At 47.5% G+C, this 23696-nt stretch overlaps 1 protein-coding gene across 5 annotated transcripts in view; it reads right to left on the reverse strand.

Moving 5' to 3' along the window:
• Positions 1–20785, reverse strand: part of PIK3CG (phosphatidylinositol-4,5-bisphosphate 3-kinase catalytic subunit gamma) — a 123821-nt gene extending 103036 nt beyond the window's left edge. For 4 of the 5 annotated variants that reach the window (XM_073573582.1, XM_073573576.1, XM_073573578.1 and 1 more), the window contains exon 1: positions 20621–20784. The gene's annotated coding sequence lies outside the window, so the exon portion shown is untranslated. Of the gene's footprint in view, positions 1–20620 lie in introns of all 5 variants that reach the window. The other variant, XM_073573583.1, reaches the window with a different exon arrangement.
• Between the last annotated feature and the right edge of the window lie 2911 nt (positions 20786–23696).

Consider the following 23696-nt stretch of genomic DNA (forward strand, 5'->3'; position numbering starts at 1 on the left):
CACCTGTGCAGGAGCGCGATGCCAGGGAGCGATAATGAAGCAGGAGGGCGGCATCGCAAGAAGATGGGAGGCGCCGGACCCGGACCTGCGACACCCATCGGACCGGACCACCCCCCCGGGTGAGTATAATAAAACTTATTTTTCTTATCTTGCATGACAGTTAAGTGCGCCTGATCAGGTGCTTGGAGCCATGAAGCAAGCAGGAGGGCGGCATCACAAGATGGGAGGCACCGGACCTGCAACACCCATCGGACCGGACCGGACTCCCAGGTGAGTATAATAAAACTTATTTTTTTTATCTTGCAGGTTTTACTAGGGGCTTATCTACAGCAATATAGAATTCTGTAGATAAGCCCTGAAGGGGGTGGCCGCATCTTACAGCGGCCAAAAGAGGTGACAGGTGCACTTTAAGACGTCAAAAACACCATTAGTCCGCATATCCAGGTACAAAATCTAGAATAATAAGTCCTGTAGGCTGAAAATCCTGGAGCTCTGTATACATTATATAATCCACTCACTTTGGGATCATATAGAAACTTGTCTAGTATAGAGCAGGGCTTTGCCATCTCTTCTAATGAACCTTACCATTGTCCAGAGCCATTGGGAATCACGGTGGGCAGAGTTTCGGAGAAAGAAAACTGCCTCCCAGAATGCACCTCACCAAAAAATGCGGGCATGGTACAGTTTTTGGAAAAACTTGGAAAATTATTTTCTTCCTTCTAGATGACTGCACAGAAGCCCTCATGACCTGATGCACTTTTTTTGCACGTTTTTAGAGCAAGTTTTGCCTAAAGTTGCCATAAAGCACAGAATAATGTACAATGTAATTCAATTGATTTTTTCTTAAATATTTGTATTTATTAGAAAATTGTGGGTTTGTTTGCTGTGCAAATCCACATGTAATGTTTTATCCTGAACTTTAACCCCCTTAAGCCCCAAGGGTGGTTTGCACGTTAATGACCGGGCCATTTTTTACAATTCTGACCACTGTCCCTTTATGAGGTAATAACTCTGAAAAGCTTCCATGGATCCCGGTGATTCTGACACTGTTTTCTCGCGACATACTGTACTTCATTGTTAGTGGTAAAATTTCATTCATATAACTCTGTGAAAAAAACGGAAATTTGGCGAAAATTTCGCAATTTTCCAACTTTGAATTTTTATGCCCTTAAATCACAGAGATACGGCACACAACTTGATAAGTAACATTTCCCACATGTTTACTTTACATCAGCACCATTTTGGAAACAAAATTTTTTTTTGTTAAGAAGTTATAAGGGTTAACAATTGACCAGCGATTTCTCATTTTTGCAACACCATTTTATTTTTACGGACCACATCACATTTGAAGCCACTTTGAGGGGTCTATATGATAGAAAATACCCAAACGTGACACCATTCTAAAAACTACACCCCTTAAGGTGCTCAAAACCACATTCAAAAAGTTTATTAACCCTTTAGGTGCGTCACAGGAATTTTTTGAATATTTAAAAAAAAAAAAATGAACCTTTTAACTTTTTTTCACAAAAAAAATACTTCAGGTTCAATTTTTATTATTTTACCAAGGGTAACAGGAGAAATTGGACTGCAAAATTTATTGTGCAATTTGTCCTGAGTACGCTGATACCTGATATGTGGGGGGAACCACTGTTTCGGCGCATGGCTGAGCTCAGAAGGGAAGGAGCGTCGTTTGACTTTTTCAATGCAAAATTGGCTGGAATTCTGATCGGACGCCATGTCACGTTTGGAGAGCCCCTGATGTACCTAAACAGTGGAAACCCCCCACAAGTGACCCCATTTTGGAAACTAGACCCCCCAAGGAACTTATCTAGATATGTGGGAAGTTTATAACGTACAGCGGTACAATTAAAAAATCATATTTTTTCCACAAAAATTATCTTTTCACCCCCAATTTTTATTTTCCCAAGGGTAACAGGACCCTAAAAGTTATTGTGCAATTTGTCCTGAGTACGTTGATACCCCACATGTGGGGGGTAAACCACTATTTGGGCGCATGGCAGAGCTCGGAAGGGAAGCAGCGCCATTTGACGTTTTGGCTGGAATTGAGATCGGGCACCATGTCGCGATTGGAAAACCCCTAATGTACCAAAACAGTGGAAACCCCCCACAAATGACACCACTTTGGAAACTAGACCCCCCAAAGAACTCATCTAGATGTGTGGTGAGCACTTTGACCCCTCCAGTGCTTCACAGAAGTTTATAACGCCCGGGCGTGAAAATAAAAAAATCGTATTTTTTCCACAAACATGATCTTTTAGTCACCAATTTTTTTATTTTCCCAAGGCTACCAGGAGAAATTGGACCCCAAAAGTTGTTGTCCAATTTGTTCTGAGTACGCTGATACCCCATATGTGAGAGAAAACTACTGTATGGGCACACGTCGGGTCTCGGAAGGGAAGTAGTGACGTTTTGGAATGCAGACTTTGATGGAATGATCTGCGGGTGTCATGTGCCTTTGGAGAGCCCCTGATGTACCTAAACTATTGAAACCCCCCACAAGTGACCCCTTTTGGAAACTAGACCCCCCACGAAACTTATCTAGATGTGTGGTGAGCACTTTGAACCCCCAAGTGCTTCACAGAAGTTTATAACGCGTGAAAATAAAAAGATCATTTTTTTCCACAAAAATGATATTTTTTCCCCCAATTTTTTATTTTCCTAAGGGTAACAGAAGAAATTGGACCCCAAAAGTTGTTTTGCAATTTGTCCTGTGTAGGCTGATACCCCATATGTGGGGGTAAAACACTGTTTGGGCGCATGGCAGAGCTTGGAAGGGAAGGACCACCATTTGACTTTTTCAACTCCGAATTGGCTGGAATTGAGATCAGACGCCATGTTGCATTTGGAGAGCACCTGATGTGCCCAAACAGTGGAAACCCCCAATTCTAACTCCAACCCTAACCCCAACACACCCCTAACCCTAATCTCAGCCCTAACCCTAATGGGAAAATGGAAATAAATACATTTTCTTTTAATATTATTATTTTTCCCTAACTAATGGGGTGATAACGGGGGGTTTGATTTACTATTTATGGCGGGTTTTTATGTTTGGCAGGTGTCGCACGCTAAAAGACGCTTTTCATTGTAAAAATAGTTTTTGCATCACCACGTATTGAGAGCTATAATTTTTCCATATTTTGACCCACCGAGTCATGTGAGGTCTTATTTTTTGCGGGACAAGTTGACGTTTTTATTGGTACCATTTTTGGGCACGTGACTTTTTTTATCGCTTTTTATTCCGATTTTTGGGATGCAGAATTAACAAAAACCAGCGTTTCATGAATTTCTTTTGGGGGGATGCGTTTACACCGTTCCGCATGAAATAAAATTGATAAAGCGGCTTTATTCTTCGGGTCAGTACGGTTACAGCGATACCTCATTTAGGTCTTTTTTTATGTTTTGTCGGTTTTATGCAATGAAAACTATTTTATATAAAAAATAATTATTTTTGCATCACTTTATTCTGCGAGCTATAACTTTTTTATTTTTTCGCTGATGATGCTGTATGGCGGCTCGTTTTTTTGCGGGACAAGATGATGTTTTCAGCAGTACCATGGATATTTCTATGCGTCTTTTTGATCGCGCGTTATTGCACTTTTTGTTCGGCGGTATGATAATAAATCATTATTTTTTGCTTCGTTTATTATTTTTATTTTTTAAGGGGTTCGCTAAAGGGGTTAACTAATGGGACAGTTTTATAGGGCAGGTCGTTACGGACGCGGCGATACCAAATATCTGTACTTTTATTGTTTTTTTTTTTTTATTTCCAAAAAATGAATTTATTGGGGGAATATTCTTTTTTTTTTTTATAATTTATTTGGCGATTTTTTAAAAATTATTTTAACACTTTTTTTTTAACTTTATTACATTGTCCCAGGTGGGACATCACTGTCCTGTGACAGATTGCTGATCTGTCACATCACAGATCACTGTGACAGATCAGCGATCTGTCACAGGTAGTGCAGCAGGCTTCCTCGTGCCTGCGCTTTGCAGGCACTGACGAAGTCGGCTCCCTGCAGGCCCCCGAAGGTCCCCATCGCCATCTTGGATTCGGAGGCCTGCAGGGAAGAAGCCCCCCGCAGCAGCGCTGCACATTGCGCTGCCGTGGGGGGCTCAGGGAAGCACGGAGGGAGCCCCCTCCCTGCCGATGCTTCCCTTTAACCCCGGTACACCGCGATCGTGTTTGATCGCGGTGTGCAAGGGGTTAACGTGTCAGGGGCGGTCCGTGACCGCCCCTGACACATTGTGCCGGGAGCCAGCTGTGATAATCAGGTGACACTCGGCCGCGATCAGTGGCGCTCACCACGTGGGCGCCGCTGATCGCTATGACGTACAGTCATGGCCAAAAGTTTTGAGAATGACACAAATATTATATTTTCACATGATCTGCTGGCCTCTGGTTTTTATGTGTGTTTGTCAGATGTTTTTATCACATACAGAAATATAATTGCAATCATATTATGAGTAGCAAAAGGTTATAGTGACAGTTAGAATGAGTTAATGCAGCAAGTCAATATTTGCAGTGTTGACCCTTCTTCTTCAGGACCTCAGCAATTCTCCCTGGCATGCTCTCAATCAACTTCTGGATCAAATCCTGACTGATAGCAGTCCATTCTTGCAAAATCAATGCTTTTATTTTGTCTGAATTTGAAGGTTTTTGTTTGTCCTTCCGTCTGTTGATGATTGACCACAAGTTCTCAATGGGATTAAGATCTGGGGAGTTTCAAGGCCATGGTCCCAAAATCTCTATGTTTAGTTCCCTGAGCCATTTAGTTATCACCTTTGCTTTATGGCAAGGTGCTCCATCATGTTGAAAAAGGCATTGTTGATCGCCAAACTGCTCTTGGACGGTTGGGAGAAGTTGCTCTTGGAGGACATTCTGGTACCATTCTTTATTCATGGCTGTGTTTTTAGGCAAGACTGAGAGAGAGCCCATTCCCTTGGCTGAGAAGCAACCCCACACATGAATGGTTTCAGGATGCTTGACAGTTGGCATGAGACAAGACTGGTGGTAGCGCTCACCTGGTCTTCTCCGAATAAGCCGTTTTCCAGATGTCCCAAACAATCGAAAAGGGGATTCATCAGAGAAAATGACTTTACCCCAGTCCTCAGCAGTCCACTCCCTGTACCTCTTGCAGAATATCAGTCTGTCCATGATGTTTTTCCTGGAGAGAAGTGGCTTCTTTGCTGCCCTCCTTGAGACCAGGCCTTGCTCCAAGAGTCTCCGCCTCACAGTGCGTGCAGATGCACTCACAGCTGCCTGCTGCCATTCCTGAGCAAGCTCTGCACTGCTGGTGGCTGATCCCGCAGCTGAAACACTTTTAAGAAACGGTCCTGACGCTTGCTGGTCTTTCTTGGGCGCCCTGGAGCCTTTTTGGCAACAAGGGAACCTCTCTCCTTGAAGTTCTTGATGATGCGATAGATTGTTGACTGAGGTGCAATCTTTCTAGCTGCGATACTCTTCCCTGTTAGGCCATTTTTGTGCAGTGCAATGATGACTGCACGTGTTTCTTTAGAGATAACCATGGTTAACAGAAGAGAAACAATGATGCCAAGCACCAGACTCCTTTTAAAGTGTCCAGTGGTGTCATTCTTACTTAATCATGACAGATTGATCTCCAGCCCTGTCCTCATCAACACCCACACCTGTGTTAATGGAGCAATCACTGAAACGATGTTAGGTGGTCCTTTTAAGGCAGGGCTGCAATGATGCTGAAATGTGTTTTGGGGGATAAAGTTCATTTTCTAGGCAAATATTGACTTTGCAAGTAATTGCTGTTAAGCTGATCACTCTTTATAACATTCTGGAGTATATGCAAATTGCCATTAGAAAAAATGAAGCAGTAGACTATGTAAAAATTAATATTTGTGTCATTCTCAAAACTTTTGGCCATGACTGTGCTATCCCGTCCCTGGGAATTAAGTCCCAGGGCACATGGACGGGATAGTACGTCTCATGGCAGAAAGGGGTTAATTTTTATTGTTTTTTGAAAGGCAAATAAAAAATATTTTAAGAGGAAACCTATTCACACAATGCAAAAACGCTGTAGATTTTTTACAGTCAACATGAAAACACGCAATCAGGCTCGGACTGGCCCACCGGAGAACCGGAGGATTCTCCAGTGAGCCCAGGGACTGACACCTGCTGGTATACCGGCCAGCAGCTGCCTAGGCCCCCACTGCTCTAGGGGCCCCCAGCCAGTGGCTATGGGGACCCTGAGTCAAGAGGGCCCGCCCTGTGCCAGCGTAGCAGAAGCGGGAGACAGGATCCTGTCCCGCTGCTAAAGCGAAATGAATATTCACGTTTCTCCACGCCCCTATGGGCGTGGAGAGAAGTGAATACCATTTCTCTTTAATAGCGGGCAGCGTTAGCTGAAGGCTGCAACTAACACTGATTGCATTTAAAACTGCACTACCACACCACAAACACACACGCAGGCACACAGACACAATGCGCAGCACTTCCCGGCTTCCTGCCCGGCGCTTCCTGTCTGAGACAGCCCAGCTGGATGACGTCATCATTCAGTGCGCTGTCTCAGACAGAAAGCTGCCAGCAAGGAAAAGGCTTCCGGGATGTGCTGCTGCTGTGGGGAGGTGAGCTGTGCTGTGTGCCTGTGTGTGTATGTGGTGCGGTGCTTTGTGTGTGAGTGACGTGGTGCTGTGTGTGTGTGAGAGAGAGAGGGGTGGTGGGGAAGGACAATGATATTGGTGAGGGGAGGCAATGATAGATGATGGTGGAGGGGGGAGGCAATGATGGAGGTGATGGACAATGATTGTGGTGGGGGAGGCAATCATGGAGGTGATAGGCAATGATAGTGGGGGGAGGCAATGATGGAGGTGATGGACAATGATGGCGGTGGGGGGAGGCAATAATGGAGGTGATGGACAATGATGGCGGTGGGGGAGGCAATGATGAAGGTGGGGAGGCAATGATGGAGGTGATGAAATGGGAAATGGTGGTGGGGGAGGCAATGATGGAGATGATGAAATGGACAATGGTGGTGGGGAGGAGGCAATGACTGAGGTGGTGGAATAGGCAGTGATGGGGTGGTGGGGGAGAAAGATAGGGGTGGTGGGGGAGAAGGCAATGATGGAGGTGGTGATGAGAACAATGATGGGGGTGGAGAGGGGCTGCATTATACTTTGAGGGGGCTACATTATATTCTGTGGGGGACTGCATTATTCTCAGGGGACTACATTATATTCTGGGGGGTCTACATAGTACTATATGAGGGGGCTTGTCACGCCTGCGCCGCCGGTACCGGCGCCGCCTGTCAGGTCGGGGCCGGAGTCACCTATCTCACCGGGTCCCACCCTTCCTGCTGCTGCTCCCAGGGTTCCCCCTCGAATCCCCACTTACCGCTCTGGCCGCCGCACTACACCTTCAGCCTCCCGTCCTGCAGCCCAGGGGATTCAGCACGAGGGGTCCTCTTCCTGTCCTGCTCCTGGTATGCACCCTTCTCTTAACCCCTTCTGCACTACCCCTGTGGAGCGATCACCAATCAAGCTCCAGCACAGGGTATATCAGGCGGCTCCTCCCTCATGGAGACGCCTGACTATCGTGTGCCTTCCGTACGGTACACTGGTCGCTCCTGACTCCGGTCGCTCCGGACTCCGGTCACTCCTGACCCTCTGCCTTGTCTGTCTCACCCGCTCCTGAGCCGCCCCTCTTGATATCAGCTGTCACAGTATTCGACTCCTTAGGGCCTGCTCCTAACGGTCCCTGTATAGGGGTCGGCACCACTTGGCCAGCTCGCCCCAGGGATCCCGGTACTGTGACCCAGAGGGTCCACTCTTGCTACTCATAACAGTATAATCAGGCCATGAACCCCGCTGGTGCCTCGGCAGCCACCCAAAAGGAACTACTCTTTTTGCGGGAGAACCAAACCCGGATTATGGCTTTTATGAAGTCCATGGACACCCGGTTATCCGCCATTCAAATCTCCGATCCAGGGAGCGCCCCTCTGCTGGCGGGACTCCAGCAAGAGCTCGCGCAGCAGCGTGATACTCAGTCCCATATTCTAAATTACATGGCGTGTGTTGATGACCGTTGGCATTCCCTGCAGTAGTCCGCAGCGGCCTCTGCTCCACCCCATGACCCTGCACCTCACCCACCGCCACGTTTGGGGAAGTCTCCTAGGTATAGCGGGGATCCCAAATTATGTGGGGGGTTTCTTAACCAGTGCCGCCTACATTTTGAGCTGCTGCCCCAACAATACCCATCTGATAGGGCTAAGGTTGCATTTATCGTGTCCCATCTCGAGGGGGAGGCCTTGGCATGGGTGAACCCCCTGTGGGAGTGGGATGATCCGGTGGTATCCAGCCTACACGACTTCCTGGATACTTTCCGCCAGGTCTTTGACGAGCCCGGGCGTCTGGCCTCCACCACGGAGTCCCTTTTCAATCTCCGACAGGGAACTCTTACCGTGGGACAGTACGCTATCCGCTTCCGGACCCTGGCCTCAGAGCTGGGGTGGAATAATGAGGCGTTGGTAGGGGCCTTTTGGAGGGGGCTTTCGGGGAAAATCAAGGACTAGCTTGCTGGTCAGGACACCCCCACCTCTTTAGAGGACCTTATATCCCTGGCTACTCGTATTGACTTGCGGTTCCAGGAACGCTCCAGCGAAACGGTCAGGGAGAGAGGCCCGTCTAGGTTGAACCATGCCCCCAGTCCTTGTTCGTTCAAGTCTGCCCCGAAGCCCATGCAGGTGGATCGCGTTAAGCTATCGGAGCAGCGGCGCAGGGAGAGGTTAGAGCAAGGTTTATGCCTCTATTGTGGTGGAACCAACCACTTCCTGCGTTTCTGTCCTGAGAGGTCGGGAAACTCCATCGCCTAGGCCACGTAAGAGAGGCCTTCCTAGGTGACTCTGTTCCCTCTCTACCCCTTACTATCTCAGCTTTAATTCTCTTAGGTCGGGAGCGTAGATCTGTGGAGGCGTATGTGGACTCGGGTGCGGTGGGCAACTTCATTCGGATGGAAGAGGTGGACAAGTTTCGGATTCCCGTCATCACCCTTGAAGAGCCACGTGTGATCACCTCGGTGGATGGCAAGCCGTTACCTGTTCCCGTCACCACGGTCACTCTCGAGCTGGAAATGCAGATCGGAGCTCTTTACCGGGAGAGAATTGCTTTTTATGTCATGCCTAATTTTTCTCACGCTCTGCTCCTTGGCCTGCCCTGGCTCCGGTCGCATGAGCCAGTCCTTTCTTGGCGCTCCAGGGAAGTACTTCGCTGGGGTCACTCTTGCCAAGAACGTTGTCTGCTGCCTGTTACCCGTACCAGTCTGCACCAAGTGCCCGCGGACCTTCCGGGGCTTCCCGTGGCCTACCATTCATCTGCGGATGTCTTCAACAAGAAGGAAGCTGAGACCCCTCCTCCGCATCGGGCCTACGATTGCCAAATCGAGCTAGTTCCTGGAGCTACTCCTCCCAGGGGAAGAATATACCCGTTGTCGCCTGCAGAGACCTCAGCCATGACGGAGTACATCCAGGAAAACTTGGCCAGGGGCTTTATCCGGAAGTCGTCTTCTCCAGCAGGGGCCGGGTTTTTCTTTGTTCGTAAGAAGCAGGGCTGTGGAGTCGGAGTCATAGTCGTGGAGTCGGTGCTCATTTTGGTGGAGTCGGAGTCGGTATAAAATGGACCGACTCCGACTCCTAAAATATATAATAAATTGGGTACAGTAGTTCAATGCAGAATATGCTGAATATTTTTTCATAGGAATTTGGGAAAGTTATGAAATGTCCTATAAATGACTGTTCTATTCCTGATCTAAGGCTACATTCACACACAGCGTTTTTCCTGCGTTTTTTGAGGATACGTTTTTCAGTTGCAAAAGCAGATCAGCTTTTTAAAAAACCGCATCACCTGAAAGGTTTTTGAGCTCATAGATAATGTTTTCAATAGCAAAAGCAGATTAGAAATCTGCTCTATCTATATATCCCATTTATCCATATCTGTCTATCCATATCATATCTGTACCAAAAAGAATGAAAGCCGAATAGCACACAGACTAACACTCCTTTTTTTAGCACCAGTCAGGTACACCTCATAGCTACCCAAAAGGACGCCCAGGACAGGCATTGCTCGTCTTCAGTAACATCAACATCAACTGATAGTTGGAATAAATAGACTGCATTCATCACCACATCTTCTTAAGGTGCAGGCTTTATTTTCAAGTGTAGGGGTGTGAAGTATGAGGTTCTGCAGCAGCTGAGGTGTGCAGTATGAAATTCTGCGGAACAGTATGAGATTCTGCCCCCCCCCCAGGTTTGATCCTGGCTACGCCCATAGTGTGAATGTAGCCTGAGGATCTAGGCTTTATCTTAGCCTAGATAAGTCATAGTGTATATATATATATATATATATATATATATATATACAGTGGGGCAAAAAAGTATTTAGTCAGTCAGCAATAGTGCAAGTTCCACCACTTAAAAAGATGAGAGGCGTCTGTAATTTACATCATAGGTAGACTTCAACTATGGGAGACAAACTGAGAAAAAAAAAATCCAGAAAATCACATTGTCTGTTTTTTTTTCATTTTATTTGCATATTATGGTGGAAAATAAGTATTTGGTCAGAAACAAGCAATCAAGATTTCTGGCTCTCACAGACCTGTAACTTCTTCTTTAAGGCTGGTTTCACATTTGCGTTTTTTAGCGCTGGAAAAAAACGCATACCTGCGCATGCGTTTTTTCCCCTATATTTAACATGGGTGCGCATACCTGCGCGCTGGTAAGCGCATGTATGCGATTTTCATGCGCTGCGTTTTTTTGGGGTGTGCGTTGGTATTTTCCAGACGCAGCATGTTGCATTTTTTGGCCCTGCAAAAAAGCGCATGCGCACATATGCGCACGTTTTGCGCTAAAAATGGCCATTATAGCCTATGGATGCGCATATGTGCGCACTGGCATGCTCATGTATGCGTTTTTTTGCATATGCGTTTTTTTTTTTTAACCATGGAATTTAGGGGTTTGGGTTAGAGTTAGGGTTAGTTAAGGGGGTTTAGGGTTAGGGTTAGGGTCAGGGTCAGGGTTGGGGTTTGGGTCAGGGTTAGGGTTAAGTATGGTTTGGTTAAGGGTTAGGGTCAGGGTTAGGGTCAGGATTAGGGTTAAGTATGGTTTTGTTAAGGGTTAGGGTCAGGGTTAGGGTTAGGGTCAGGGTTAGGGTTAGGGTTGGGGTCAGGGTTAGGGTCAGGGTTAGTGTTAAGTATGGTTTTGTTAAGGGTTAGGGTCAGGGTTAGGGTCAGGATTAGGGTTAAGTATGGTTTTGTTAAGGGTTAGGGTCAGGGTTAGGGTTAGGGTCAGGGTTAGGGTTAGGGTCAGGGTTAGGGTCAGGGTTAGGGTTAAGTATGGTTTTGTTAAGGATTAGGGTCAGGGTTAGGGTCAGGATTAGGGTTAAGTATGGTTTTGTTAAGGGTTAGGGTCAGGGTTAGGGTTAGGGTCAGGGTTAGGGTCAGGATTAGGGTTAAGTATGGTTTGGTTAAGGGTTAGGGTCAGGGTTAGGGTCAGGGTCAGGGTTAGGGTCAGGGTCAGGGTTAGTTAGGGTTTAGGGTTTGGGTTAGGGTTAAGTATGATTTGGTTAAGGGTTAGGGTCAGGGTTAGGGTTAGTAAAGTCATGGTTTGGGTAGTGTGAGGGGCCACCTAAAAATGTTGGAATAAAACGCAAACGCGGTAAAAACGCACTAAAAACGCATACAAACGCATAAAAACGCTGCTTTTTTTCATGCATGCTCATAAAAATGCTTGAAAAAAACGCAGCAGTTGTATGCTTATGTATGCGTTTTTTCAATGCTTTTTTTGCGGGAAAAACGCGCTGCAAAAAAAAGCAAGTGTGAAACTAGCCTAAGAGTCTCCTCTTTCCTCCACTCATTACCTGTAGTAATGGCACCTGTTTAAACTTGTTATCAGTATAAAACGACACCTGTGCACACCCTCAAACAGTCTGACTCCTAACTCCACTATGGTGAAGACCAAAGAGCTGTCAAAGGACACCAGAAACAAAATTGTAGCCCTGCACCAGGCTGGGAAGACTGAATCTGAAATAGCCAACCAGCTTGGAGTGAAGAAATCAACTGTGGGAGCAATAATTAAAAAATGGAAGACATACAAGACCACTGATAATCTCCCTCGATCTGGTGCTCCACGCAAAATCCCACCCCGTGGGGTCAGAATGATCACAAGAACGGTGAGCAAAAATCCCAGAACCACGCGGGGGGACCTAGTGAATGAACTGCAGAGAGCTAGGACCAATGTAACAAGGCCTACCATAAGTAACACACTACGCCACCATGGACTCAGATCCTGCAGTGCCAGACGTGTCCCACTGCTTAAGCCTGTACATGTCCGGGCCCGTCTGAAGTTTGCTAGAGAGCATTTAGATGATCCAGAGGAGTTTTGGGAGAATGTCCTATGGTCTGATGAAACCAAACTGGAACTGTTTGGTAGAAACACAACTTGTCGTGTTTGGAGGAAAAAGAATACTGAGTTGCATCCATCAAACACCATACCTACTGTAAAGCATGGTGGTGGAAACATCATGCTTTGGGGCTGTTTCTCTGCAAAGGGGCCAGGACGACTGATCCGGGTACATGAAAGAATGAATGGGGCCATGTATCGTGAGATTTTGAGTGCAAACCTCCTTCCATCAGCAAGGGCATTGATGATGAAACGTGGCTGGGTCTTTCAACATGACAATGATCCAAAGCACACCGCCAGGGCAACGAAGGAGTGGCTTCGTAAGAAGCATTTCAAGGTCCTGGAGTGGCCTAGCCAGTCTCCAGATCTCAACCCTATAGAAAACCTTTGGAGGGAGTTGAAAGTCCGTGTTGCCAAGCGAAAAGCCAAAAACATCACTGCTGTAGAGGAGATCTGCATGGAGGAATGGGCCAACATACCAACAACAGTGTGTGGCAACCTTGTGAAGACTTACAGAAAACGTTTGACCTCTGTCATTGCCAACAAAGGATATATCACAAAGTATAGAGATGAAATTTTGTTTCTGACCAAATACTTATTTTCCACCATAATATGCAAATAAAAGGAAAAAAAAACAGACAATGTGATTTTCTGGATTTTTTTTTCTCAGTTTGTCTCCCATAGTTGAGGTCTACCTATGATGTAAATTACAGACGCCTCTCATCTTTTTAAGTGGTGGAACTTGCACTATTGCTGACTGACTAAATACTTTTTTGCCCCACTGTATATACACACAGTACAGACCAAAAGTTTGGACACACCTTCTCAATCAAAGCGTTTTCTTTATTTTCATGACTATGAAAATTGTAGATTCACTCTGAAGGCATCAAAACTATGAATTAACACATGTGGAATTATATAATTAACAAAAAAGTGTAAAACAACTGAAAATACTGTATGTCTTATATTCTAGGTTCTTCAAAGTAGCCACCTTTTGCTTTGTTTTCTGCTTTGCACACTCTTGGCATTCTCTTGATGAGCTTCAAGAGGTAGTCACCGGAAATGGTTTTCACTTCACAGGTGTGCCCTGTCAGGTTTAATAAGTGGGATTTCTTGCCTTATAAATGAGGTTGGGACCATCAGTTGTGTTGTGCAGAAGTCTGGTGGATACACAGCTGATAGTCCTACTGAATAGACTGTTAGAATTTGTATTATGGCAAGAAAAAAGCAGCTGAGTAAAGAAAAACGAGTGGCCATCATTACTTTAAGAAATGAAGGTCAGTCAGTCCGAAAAATTGGGAAAACTTTGAAAGTGTCCCCAAGTGCATTGGCAAAAACCATCAAGCGCTACAAAGAAACTGGCTCACATGAGGACCGCTCCAGGAAAGGAAGACCAAGAGTCACCTCTGCTGCGGAGGATAAGTTCATCCGAGTCACCAGCCTCAGAAATCGCAGGTTAACAGCAGCTCAGAATAGAGACCAGGTCAATGCCACACAGAGTTCTAGCAGCAGACACATCTCTACAACAACTGTTAAGAGGAGACTTTGTGCAGCAGACATTCATGGTAAAATAGCTGCTAGGAAACCACTGCTAAGGACAGGCAACAAGCAGAAGAGACTTGTTTGGGCTAGAGAACACAAGGAATGGACATTATACCAGTGGAAATCTGTGCTTTGGTCTGACGAGTCCAAATTTGAGATCTTTGGTTCCAACCACCATGTCTTTGTGCGACGCAGAAAAGGTGAACAGATGGACTCTACATGCCTGGTTCCCGCCATGAAGCATGGAGGAGGAGGTGTGATGGTGTGGGGGTGCTTTGCTGGTGACACTGTTGGGGATTTATTCAAAATTGAAGGCATACTGAACCAGCATGGCTACCACAGCATCTTGCAGCGGCATGCTATTCCATCCGGTTTGTGTTTAGTTGGACCATCATTTATTTTTCAACAGGACAATGGCCTCAAACACACCTCCAGGCTGTGTAAGGGCTATTTGACCAAGAAGGAGAGTGATGGGGTGCTACGCCAGATGACCTGGCCTCCACAGTCACCAGACCTGAACCCAATCGAGATGGTTTGGGGTGAGCTGGACCACAGAGTGAAGGCAAAAGGGCCAACAAGTGCTAAGCATCTCTGGGAACTCCTTCAAGACTGTTGGAAGACTACTTGAAGCTCATCAAGAGAATGCCAAGAGTGTGCAAAGCAGTAATCAAAGCAAAAGGTGGCTACTTTGAAGAATCTAGAATATAAGACATATTTTCAGTTGTTTCACATTTTAATTATATAATTCCACATGTGTTAATTCATTATTTTGATGCCTTCAGAATGAATCTACAATTTTCATAGTCATGAAAATAAAGAAAACTCTTTGAATGAGAAGGTGTGTCCAAACTTTGGTCTATACCGTATACATGTACATGTATACAGTGTATTACATATTTACAATTTATTACAGTTTTTTGTGTTCTAAAGTTGTATTCCAATAAATTGATATTATGTTCTATCTAAATATCTTGATTATTGGATCATACAAATGATTAAATGTCTGATGTTCACATTGTACTACAATAAATTTTTCACTTAAATATAAGCAATATATGTGGGAGTGGGAGTCGGAGTCGGTGTAAGGGAAATTGAGGAGTCGGAGTCGCAGGTTTGGCTTACCGACTCCACAGCCCTGGTAAGAAGGATGGATCCCTTCAACCTTGCATTGACTACCGAGGCTTAAATAACATCACGGTCAAGAATAGGTATCCTCTACCACTCATCCCCGAACTGTTTGACCGCCTGCGTGGTGCCCGGATCTTTACCAAACTGGATCTACGGGGGGGGGGGGGGGGGGGGGGCTACAATTTGGTCCGAATACGTGCCGGAGATGAGTGGAAGACCGCCTTTAACACGCGGGATGGCCATTATGAATATTTGGTCATGCCCTTTGGACTTTGTACTGCCCCAGCGGTCTTCCGACTCCGGTCGCTCCTGACTCCGGTCGCTCCTAACCCTCTGCCTTGTGTGTTTCACCCGCTCCTGAGCCGCCCCTCTTGGTATCAGCTGTCACGGTATTCGACTCCTTCGGACCTGCTCCTAACGGTCTCTGTAGAGGGGTCGGCACCCCATGGCCAGCTCGCCCCAGGGATCCTGGTACCGTGACCCAAAGGGTCCACTCTTGCTACTCATAACAGGGCTACAGTATACTCTATGGGGGGCTGCATTATATTCTGTGGTGGGGCTGCACTATTCTCTCAGGGGACTACAATATATTCTGGGGGGGCTACATCATACTATATGAGGGGGGCAGCATTATGCCCTATGAGGGGGCTACAGTATAATCTATGGGGGGGTTGCATTATATTCTGTGGTGGGGCTGTATTATACTATATGAGGGGGGCTGCATTATTCCAAAGACATACTGATAGGGAATTTAGATTGTGAGCCCCATCGAGGACAGCGATGATAATGTGTGCAAAACTGTAAAGCGCTGCGGAATATGTTAGCGCTATATAAAAATAAAGATTATTATTATTATACCCTATGAGGGTGCTACATTATATTTTATGGTGGGGACTGCGTTATACCTTATGAGGGGGTTGCATTATATTTGGTGGGGTGCTGCATTATATTTTATGAGGGAGTCTACATTATATTCTATGTGGGAGGCTACACTATATTCTATGAGGGGGCTACCCCTCTATGATTCTACCCCAACCCCTGCTACATAATTAAGACGTGTACTACCTTATATTATACCCTGATATTAGCGTGTTTTACCGCACAATTGGTGGTTTTGTATTTATTTCTATGTAGCTACATAGTGGGCCCCAAAAATGATTTTCTCTGGTGGGCCCAAAGTGCTCCAGTCCGACGCAATAGCTAATTCGTCGTCTTTTGCAACGTTGTCGCTGTTTTGATTTATTTGTTTTGAGTGAATCTGACCCAGCAGTATGAATTTACAGGTTTTCTTTAATGCCGAAACTCATACTTTTCAGTATTTTTTCCATAATTTATGGGGAAAAAAAACATAAAAAATGCACAGTTCTGTAGTGTCCATGGTGGGCTTTTACAGACAAGGAAGCCCGAGTGCGGTCTTGCAATTATTATTTGTCTAATAGGGGTTGTTACCAGGTCCAGCGCTGTTCACACTATCAGGCTTTCAGACGAGCGTGTGTTCGGTCTACATGCAGCCCTTGATGAGCCCTGATAGCGCTCGGACCAGTGTTATGCTATGAAATGGTCACACAGCCGTTTTTGTTTTAGTCATCGGCAGAATGTCCCCGTGAAAAAAAATTGCGCGATGCGCAAATCTGTTCCATGTTACACATGAGACTTTGTGGGTGACCAAAAAATCAGCAGCGTGGCCCCCGATTTTTACGGAAACATGGTAATTTTTTAACACAGGAAACTGTATGTATTTGGGCTTGTAAATTGTAATAACTGCTGCTATAAAAAATAAACAGTATATAGATAAAACAAGAGATTTGTGTTCTTTTTATACGCTTACGCGAACTTAGACTTACAGAAATTCTGGCAGAAGGGCCAGCGACTGTCTGTGCGCCCATCGGGAACATGTAGTGTTCAGCGACTGTCTGTGCACCCATCGGGAACATGAAGTGTTCAGCGACTGTCTGTGCGCCCATCGGGAACATGTAGTGCTCAGCGACTGTCTGTGCGCCCATCGGGAACATGTAGTGTGCAGCGACTGTCTGTGCACCCATCGGGAACATGTAGTGTTCAGCGACTGTCTGTGCGCCCATCGGGAACATGTAGTGTTCAGCGACTGTCTGTGCGCCCATCGGGAACATGTAGTGTTCAGCGACTGTCTGTGCGCCCATGGGGAACATGTAGTGCTCAGCGACTGTCTGTGCGCCCATCGGGAACATGTAGTGTTCAGCAACTGTCTGTGCGCCCATCGGGAACATGTAGTGTTCAGCGACTGTCTGTGCGCCCATCAGTAACATGTAGTGTGCAGCGACTGTCTGTGCGCCCATCGGGAACATGTAGTGTGCAGCAACTGTCTGTGCGCCCATCGGGAACATGTAGTGTTCAGCGGCTGTATGTGCGCCCATCGGGAGCATGTAGCGCTCAGCGGCTGTCTGTGCGCCCATCGGGAACATGTAGCGTTCAGCGGCTGTCTGTGTGCCCATCGGGAACATGTAGTGTGCAGCAACTGTCTGTGCGCCCATCGGGAACATGTAGTGTTCAGCGGCTGTCTGTGCGCCCATCGGGAGCATGTAGTGCTCAGCGGCTGTCTGTGCGCCCATCGGGAACATGTAGCGTTCAGCGGCTGTCTGTGTGCCCATCGGGAACATGTAGTGTTCAGCGGCTGTCTGTGCGCCCATCGGGAACATGTAGTGTGCAGCGACTGTCTGTGCGCCCATCGGGAACATGTAGTGTGCAGCGACTGTCTGTGCGCCCATCGGGAACATGTAGTGTGCAGCGACTGTCTGTGCACCCATCGGGAACATGTAGTGTTCAGCGGCTGTCTGTGCGCCCATCGGGAACATGTAGTGTTCAGCGGCTGTGTGCCCATCGGGAACATGTAGTGTTCAGCGGCTGTCTGTGCGCCCATCGGGAACATGTAGTGTGCAGCGACTGTCTGTGCGCCCATCGGGAACATGTAGTGTGCAGCGACTGTCTGTGCACCCATCGGGAACATGTAGTGTTCAGCGGCTGTCTGTGCGTCCATCGGGAACATGTAGGGTTCAGTGGCTGTCTGTGCGCCCATCGGGAGCATGTAGTGCTCAGCGGCTGTCTGTGCGCCCATCGGGAGCATGTAGCGTTCAGCGGCTGTCTGTGCGCCCATCGGGAACATGTAGTGCTCAGCGGCTGTCTGTGCGCCCATCGGGAACATGTAGCGTTCAGCGGCTGTCTGTGTGCCCATCGGGAGCATGTAGTGTTCAGCGGCTGTCTGTGTGCCCATCGGGAGCATGTAGTGTTCAGCGGTTGTCTGTGCGCCCATCGGGAACATGTAGCGTTCAGCGGCTGTCTGTGTGCCCATCGGGAACATGTAGTGTTCAGCGGTTGTCTGTGCGCCCATCGGGAACATGTACTGTTCAGCGGCTGTCTGTGTGCCCATCGGGAACATGTAGCGCTCAGCGGCTGTCTGTGCGCCCATCGGGAACATGTAACGTTCAGCGGCTGTCTGTGCGCCCATCGGGAACATGTAGTGCTCAGCGGCTGTCTGTGCGCCCATCGGGACCATGTAGTGTTCAGCGACTGTCTGTGCGCCCATCGGGAACATGTAGCGTTCAGCGGTTGTCTGTGCGCCCATCGGGAACATGTACTGTTCAGCGGCTGTCTGTGTGCCCATCGGGAACATGTAGTGCTCAGCGGCTGTCTGTGCGCCCATCGGGAACATGTAGCGTTCAGTGGCTGTCTGTGCGCCCATCGGGAACATGTAGTGCTCAGCGGCTGTCTGTGTGCCCATCGGGAACATGTAGTGTTCAGCGGCTGTCTGTGCGCCCATCGGGAACATGTAGTGTGCAGCGACTGTCTGTGCGCCCATCGGGAACATGTAGTGTGCAGCGACTGTCTGTGCGCCCATCGGGAACATGTAGTGTGCAGCGGCTGTCTGTGCGCCCATCGGGAACATGTAGTGTTCAGCGACTGTCTGTGCGCCCATCGGGAACATGTAGTGTGCAGCGACTGTCTGTGCTCCCATCGGGAACATGTAGCGTTCAGCGGCTGTCTGTGCGCCCATCGGGAACATGTAGTGTTCAGCGGCTGTCTGTGCGCCCATCGGGAACATGTAGTGTGCAGCGACTGTCTGTGCGCCCATCGGGACATTGTAGTGTGCAGCGACTGTCTGTGCGCCCATCGGGAACATGTAGTGTTCAGCGGCTGTCTGTGCGCCCATCGGGAACATGTAGTGTTCAGCGACTGTCTGTGCGCCCATCGGGAACATGTAGTGTGCAGCGACTGTCTGTGCGCCCATCGGGAACATGTAGTGTTCAGCGGCTGTCTGTGAGCCCATCGGGAACATGTAGTGTTCAGCGACTGTCTGTGCGCCCATCGGGAACATGTAGTGTTCAGCGACTGTCTGTGCGCCCATCGGGAACATGTAGTGTGCAGCGGCTGTCTGTGCGCCCATCGGGAACATGTAGTGTTCAGCGGCTGTCTGTGAGCCCATCGGGAACATGTAGTGTGCAGCGGCTGTCTGTGAGCCCATCGGGAACATGTAGTGTTCAGCGGCTGTCTGTGCGCCCATCGGGAACATGTAGTGTTCAGCGGCTGTCTGTGCGCCCATCGGGAACATGTAGTGTTCAGCGGCTGTCTGTGCGCCCATCGGGAACATGTAGTGTTCAGCGGCTGTCTGTGCGCCCATCGGGAACATGTAGTGTGCAGCGGCTGTCTGTGCGCCCATCGGGAACATGTAGTGTTCAGCGACTGTCTGTGCGCCCATCGGGAACATGTAGTGTGCAGCGGCTGTCTGTGCGCCCATCGGGAACATGTAGTGTGGAGCGACTGTCTGTGCGCCCATCGGGAACATGTAGTGTGCAGCGGCTGTCTGTGCGCCCATCGGGAACATGTAGTGTGCAGCGGCTGTCTGTGCGCCCATCGGGAACATGTAGTGTGCAGCGGCTGTCTGTGCACCCATCGGGAACATGTAGTGTTCAGCGGCTGTCTGTGCGCCCATCGGGAACATGTAGTGTTCAGCGGCTGTCTGTGCGCCCATCGGGAACATATAGTGTGCAGCGGCTGTCTGTGCGCCCATCGGGAACATGTAGTGTTCAGCGGCTGTCTGTGCGCCCATCGGGAACATGTAGTGTGCAGCGGCTGTCTGTGCGCCCATCGGGAACATGTAGTGTTCCCCATCTTGATAAATTGGGCATAATTCACACCAACGCTTTTGCATTTCCAAGTACCAGAGCCCTTTATTTCAGAGGATCCCCCACTAATGCCCCTGAGGTCAGTGATCTGTCAGGACTGAGCCACTTCCCACACGTCACACTGCCCCCACGGCACAGCTGTGTGACCACACGTGGGGGCAGATCTGCTGTCAGTGTCGCAGCCCAGTCCAAGCCTCGTTGTGTCATCACACTGCGCCCGATCACCTCAGGAAATGCCATGACTGCGGGGGGCAGCCGGCCTGATCCTGCCCTCACACCGAGGTCGGCTCCCCTGCATAGGGGACAGACGGGGGCTAACGGCAGGACCGCAGGCACAACCCCCGCCCGTCCACTTACCATATCCTCCGGCAGCCGCCTCTCTGCGCCTTCTTGTTTATTCTCTCACTTCCTCCGATGCTGTGCAGTTATTGTGCGACAATGTCGCCATCTAGTGGCACTTGTGCGCTCAGCGACATTTCCCAGCCCCAAAGTGCAGGGCGACACACACAGCTTCCTCTGAGACCTGAGCTCGCACAATCATGGGGTCCTACAGGAAAATCACACATAACTCACCCTATTAACTAGCAGGCAAATCTCTGCCACATGTGTAGCGACTGTCTTAAAGGGCATCTGTCACCTCATTTTAGCCCTATAAGCTCATCAGGGACTTAGCATTCTGTAATGCTGTAGATAAGCCCCCGATGTAACCTGAAAGATAAGAAAAACCAGATTATACACATCCGGGGGTCCGGTCCGATGGGTGTCATGGTCTGCTCCGGCGCCTCCCATCTTCATACGATGCCGTCCTCCTCCTTAGGCCGGGGTCACACTAGCGATTAAATCGGACAAATGCAATGCAATAAAAAATCGCATTGCATTCGTCCCAATGTTATTCTACGTTGCTGCTTCCATCATGCGTTTTTTATCGGATCTGTTCCTCGGACCGAGACTATTGCAGCATGCTGTGATTGTCCCGATTTTCAGATCGGATTCGACAATGCAAGTCTATGGATGCGATTAAAAATCGCATTGAAAACGCACCACACGTGTGACTTGCGATTAAATCGCAAGACTTCTCCTGGTCAACAGGAAAGAGCATCAGGCATTGGCATTGGATGTCAAACGGATGCTTAGATGCGAATAAAATCGGTTCATTGTCGGAAAATGGGATGACAGACAGATCCCTGGACAAGAAATCTTTGTGCGATTTCGTACCGTTAAAATTGGACCGATTTTTTATTCGTTGAGTGTGACTCCAGCCTTACTTCTGCCGCGGCTCCTGCACAGGTGTACTATATCTGCCCTACTGAGGGTAGAGTAAAGTACTGCAGTGCGCAGGCACCGGGAAAGGTCAGAGCAGTGCGCCTGCGCCGGAGCCACGGCAGAAGTAAGGAGACTGGCATCACATGAAGATGGGAGGCGCCAGACCGGACCGCGACACCCACCGCACCCAACTGCGCCCCCCGGTGAGTATAATCTAACTCGTTTTTCTTCTCTTTCAGGTTACATTGGGGGCTTATCTACAGCATTACAGAATGCTGTAGATAAGCCCCTGATGGCGGTGCCGTCAGCTGATAGGGCTAAAAATAGATTATAGATTCCCTTTAAGTGCTTTTATCTTTAAATAGCCCCTTTCACAACTTTTGAGCTTACATTGCCTTGAAAAAGTATTCATTCCCCATCAACTTTTCTATGTTTTTTTCACATTACATCCACAAACTAGTGTATTTTATTGGTAGTAAGTAATGGGCCAACACAAAGTAGCAAGTGATTGTGATGTATAAAGGAAATGCTACGAGGTTTTAACATTTTAAAAATACAAATGTCTAAATTGTGACGCAGGAAAAATGTATATCTTTGTACCGTGTTAGCCAGTAGATAGAAAAATATTCAGAATTGAGAGTTCTCAGTGGCTGATACCTTTTAATGGCTAACTGAAAAGTTGGTAACACATTGCAAGCTTTCGAGACCTGAGTAGTCTTGAAAGCTTGCAATGTGTTACCATCTTTTCAGTTAGCCATTAAAAGGTATCAACCACTGAGGGCTCTCAATTCTGAATATTCTTAAATTGTGACGTACATTTGTATTCAGTTTACCTTTCACAGCAATTACTGCTGCAAATCTACTTCCATCACATTTGTTGTTGGGCATGGTGTTTTCAGGGTGATGTGCAGAATTCATTTTCTGACACACATAGCACTTTGCATTTAGCCCAAAAGGTTCTACTTTAGTCTCATCTGACCAGAGCACCTTCTTCTATATGCCATATAGGGGACACAGCAAGCATGTGGGAGAAGGTACTCTGGTCATGTGAAAACACCATCCCCACTGTCAAACATGGTGGTGGCAGCATCATTCTGTGGGGATGCTTTGATTCAGCAGGGACTTGAGACTGGGACGTAGGTTCTCCTTTTAGCAGGATAGAGAGACCCTAAGCATACTGCCAGAACTACAAACGAATCGTATAGATCAGAGCATATTCATGTGTTTGGATGGCCCAGTCACAGTCTACAGCTAAATATCAATGAGAATTTGTGACAAGACATGAAAATTGCTGTTCACACATGTTCTCCATCCAATCTCACTAAGCTAGAGCTAGTTTGCAAAGAAGAATTGACAAAGATTTCAGCGTCTAGATGTATAAAGCTGGTAGAGACATACCCCAAAAGACGTGCCGCAGTAATTATAGGTGGTATAAAGTATTGACTCAGAGGGGCTGAATACAAATGCACATCACAATTTTCAGATTTATGTTTTTAACATATTTAGAAAACCATGAATCATTTCCTTTACACTTCACAAACACTTGATACTTTGTGTTGGTATATTACATAAAATCCAAATAAAATATATTTAAGTTTGTGGGTGTAAGTAGAAAAAATGTGAAAGCGTTCACGGGATGTGAATACTTTTTCAAAGCACTGTCTAAACTGTACACCCTTAGGCATGGTACGAAGAATGTACATAAAAAAAGTTTGTTTCCATTTTTTGTATCCACTCCGTTGTGGAGATACAGGGCACCAAAATTAATGGAACCAATTTTAGTAACGCGTTTCACTTTGTGCAGCTCTGTGGGTGTGCTCTTTCCTCCCCAATCATAAACATGCAGCTTCTATGGGTAGGAAGCAGTGATGACCAACATGGATGGAACAAAGAGAAGTTCAGAACTGCACCAGCGTGGTCACTGACACTTCATCTGCCTCACGTGCCCGCGCTGACAGCACCTCTATAACTGTAACACCTGTAGTAAGTCTTCCGCACTCTGATGCCATTGACCGCCTCCTCTCTGGGCTCCGGGAGGGAGGTGTTATCAGCATGGTCACATCAGGCATATAAAGGACTTGTCACCAGGTAAAAAGTGATCAGCTCTTGCTCTTATTTTATCCTCACAGCAACCCTTTAGTATTCTATAGCTCCAATTGCTGTTACTTCA

This window comes from Dendrobates tinctorius, unplaced genomic scaffold, assembly GCF_039654945.1.
Source record: "Dendrobates tinctorius isolate UK_male_01 unplaced genomic scaffold, ASM3965494v1 ptg000035l, whole genome shotgun sequence".
NCBI lineage: Eukaryota > Metazoa > Chordata > Amphibia > Anura > Dendrobatidae > Dendrobates > Dendrobates tinctorius.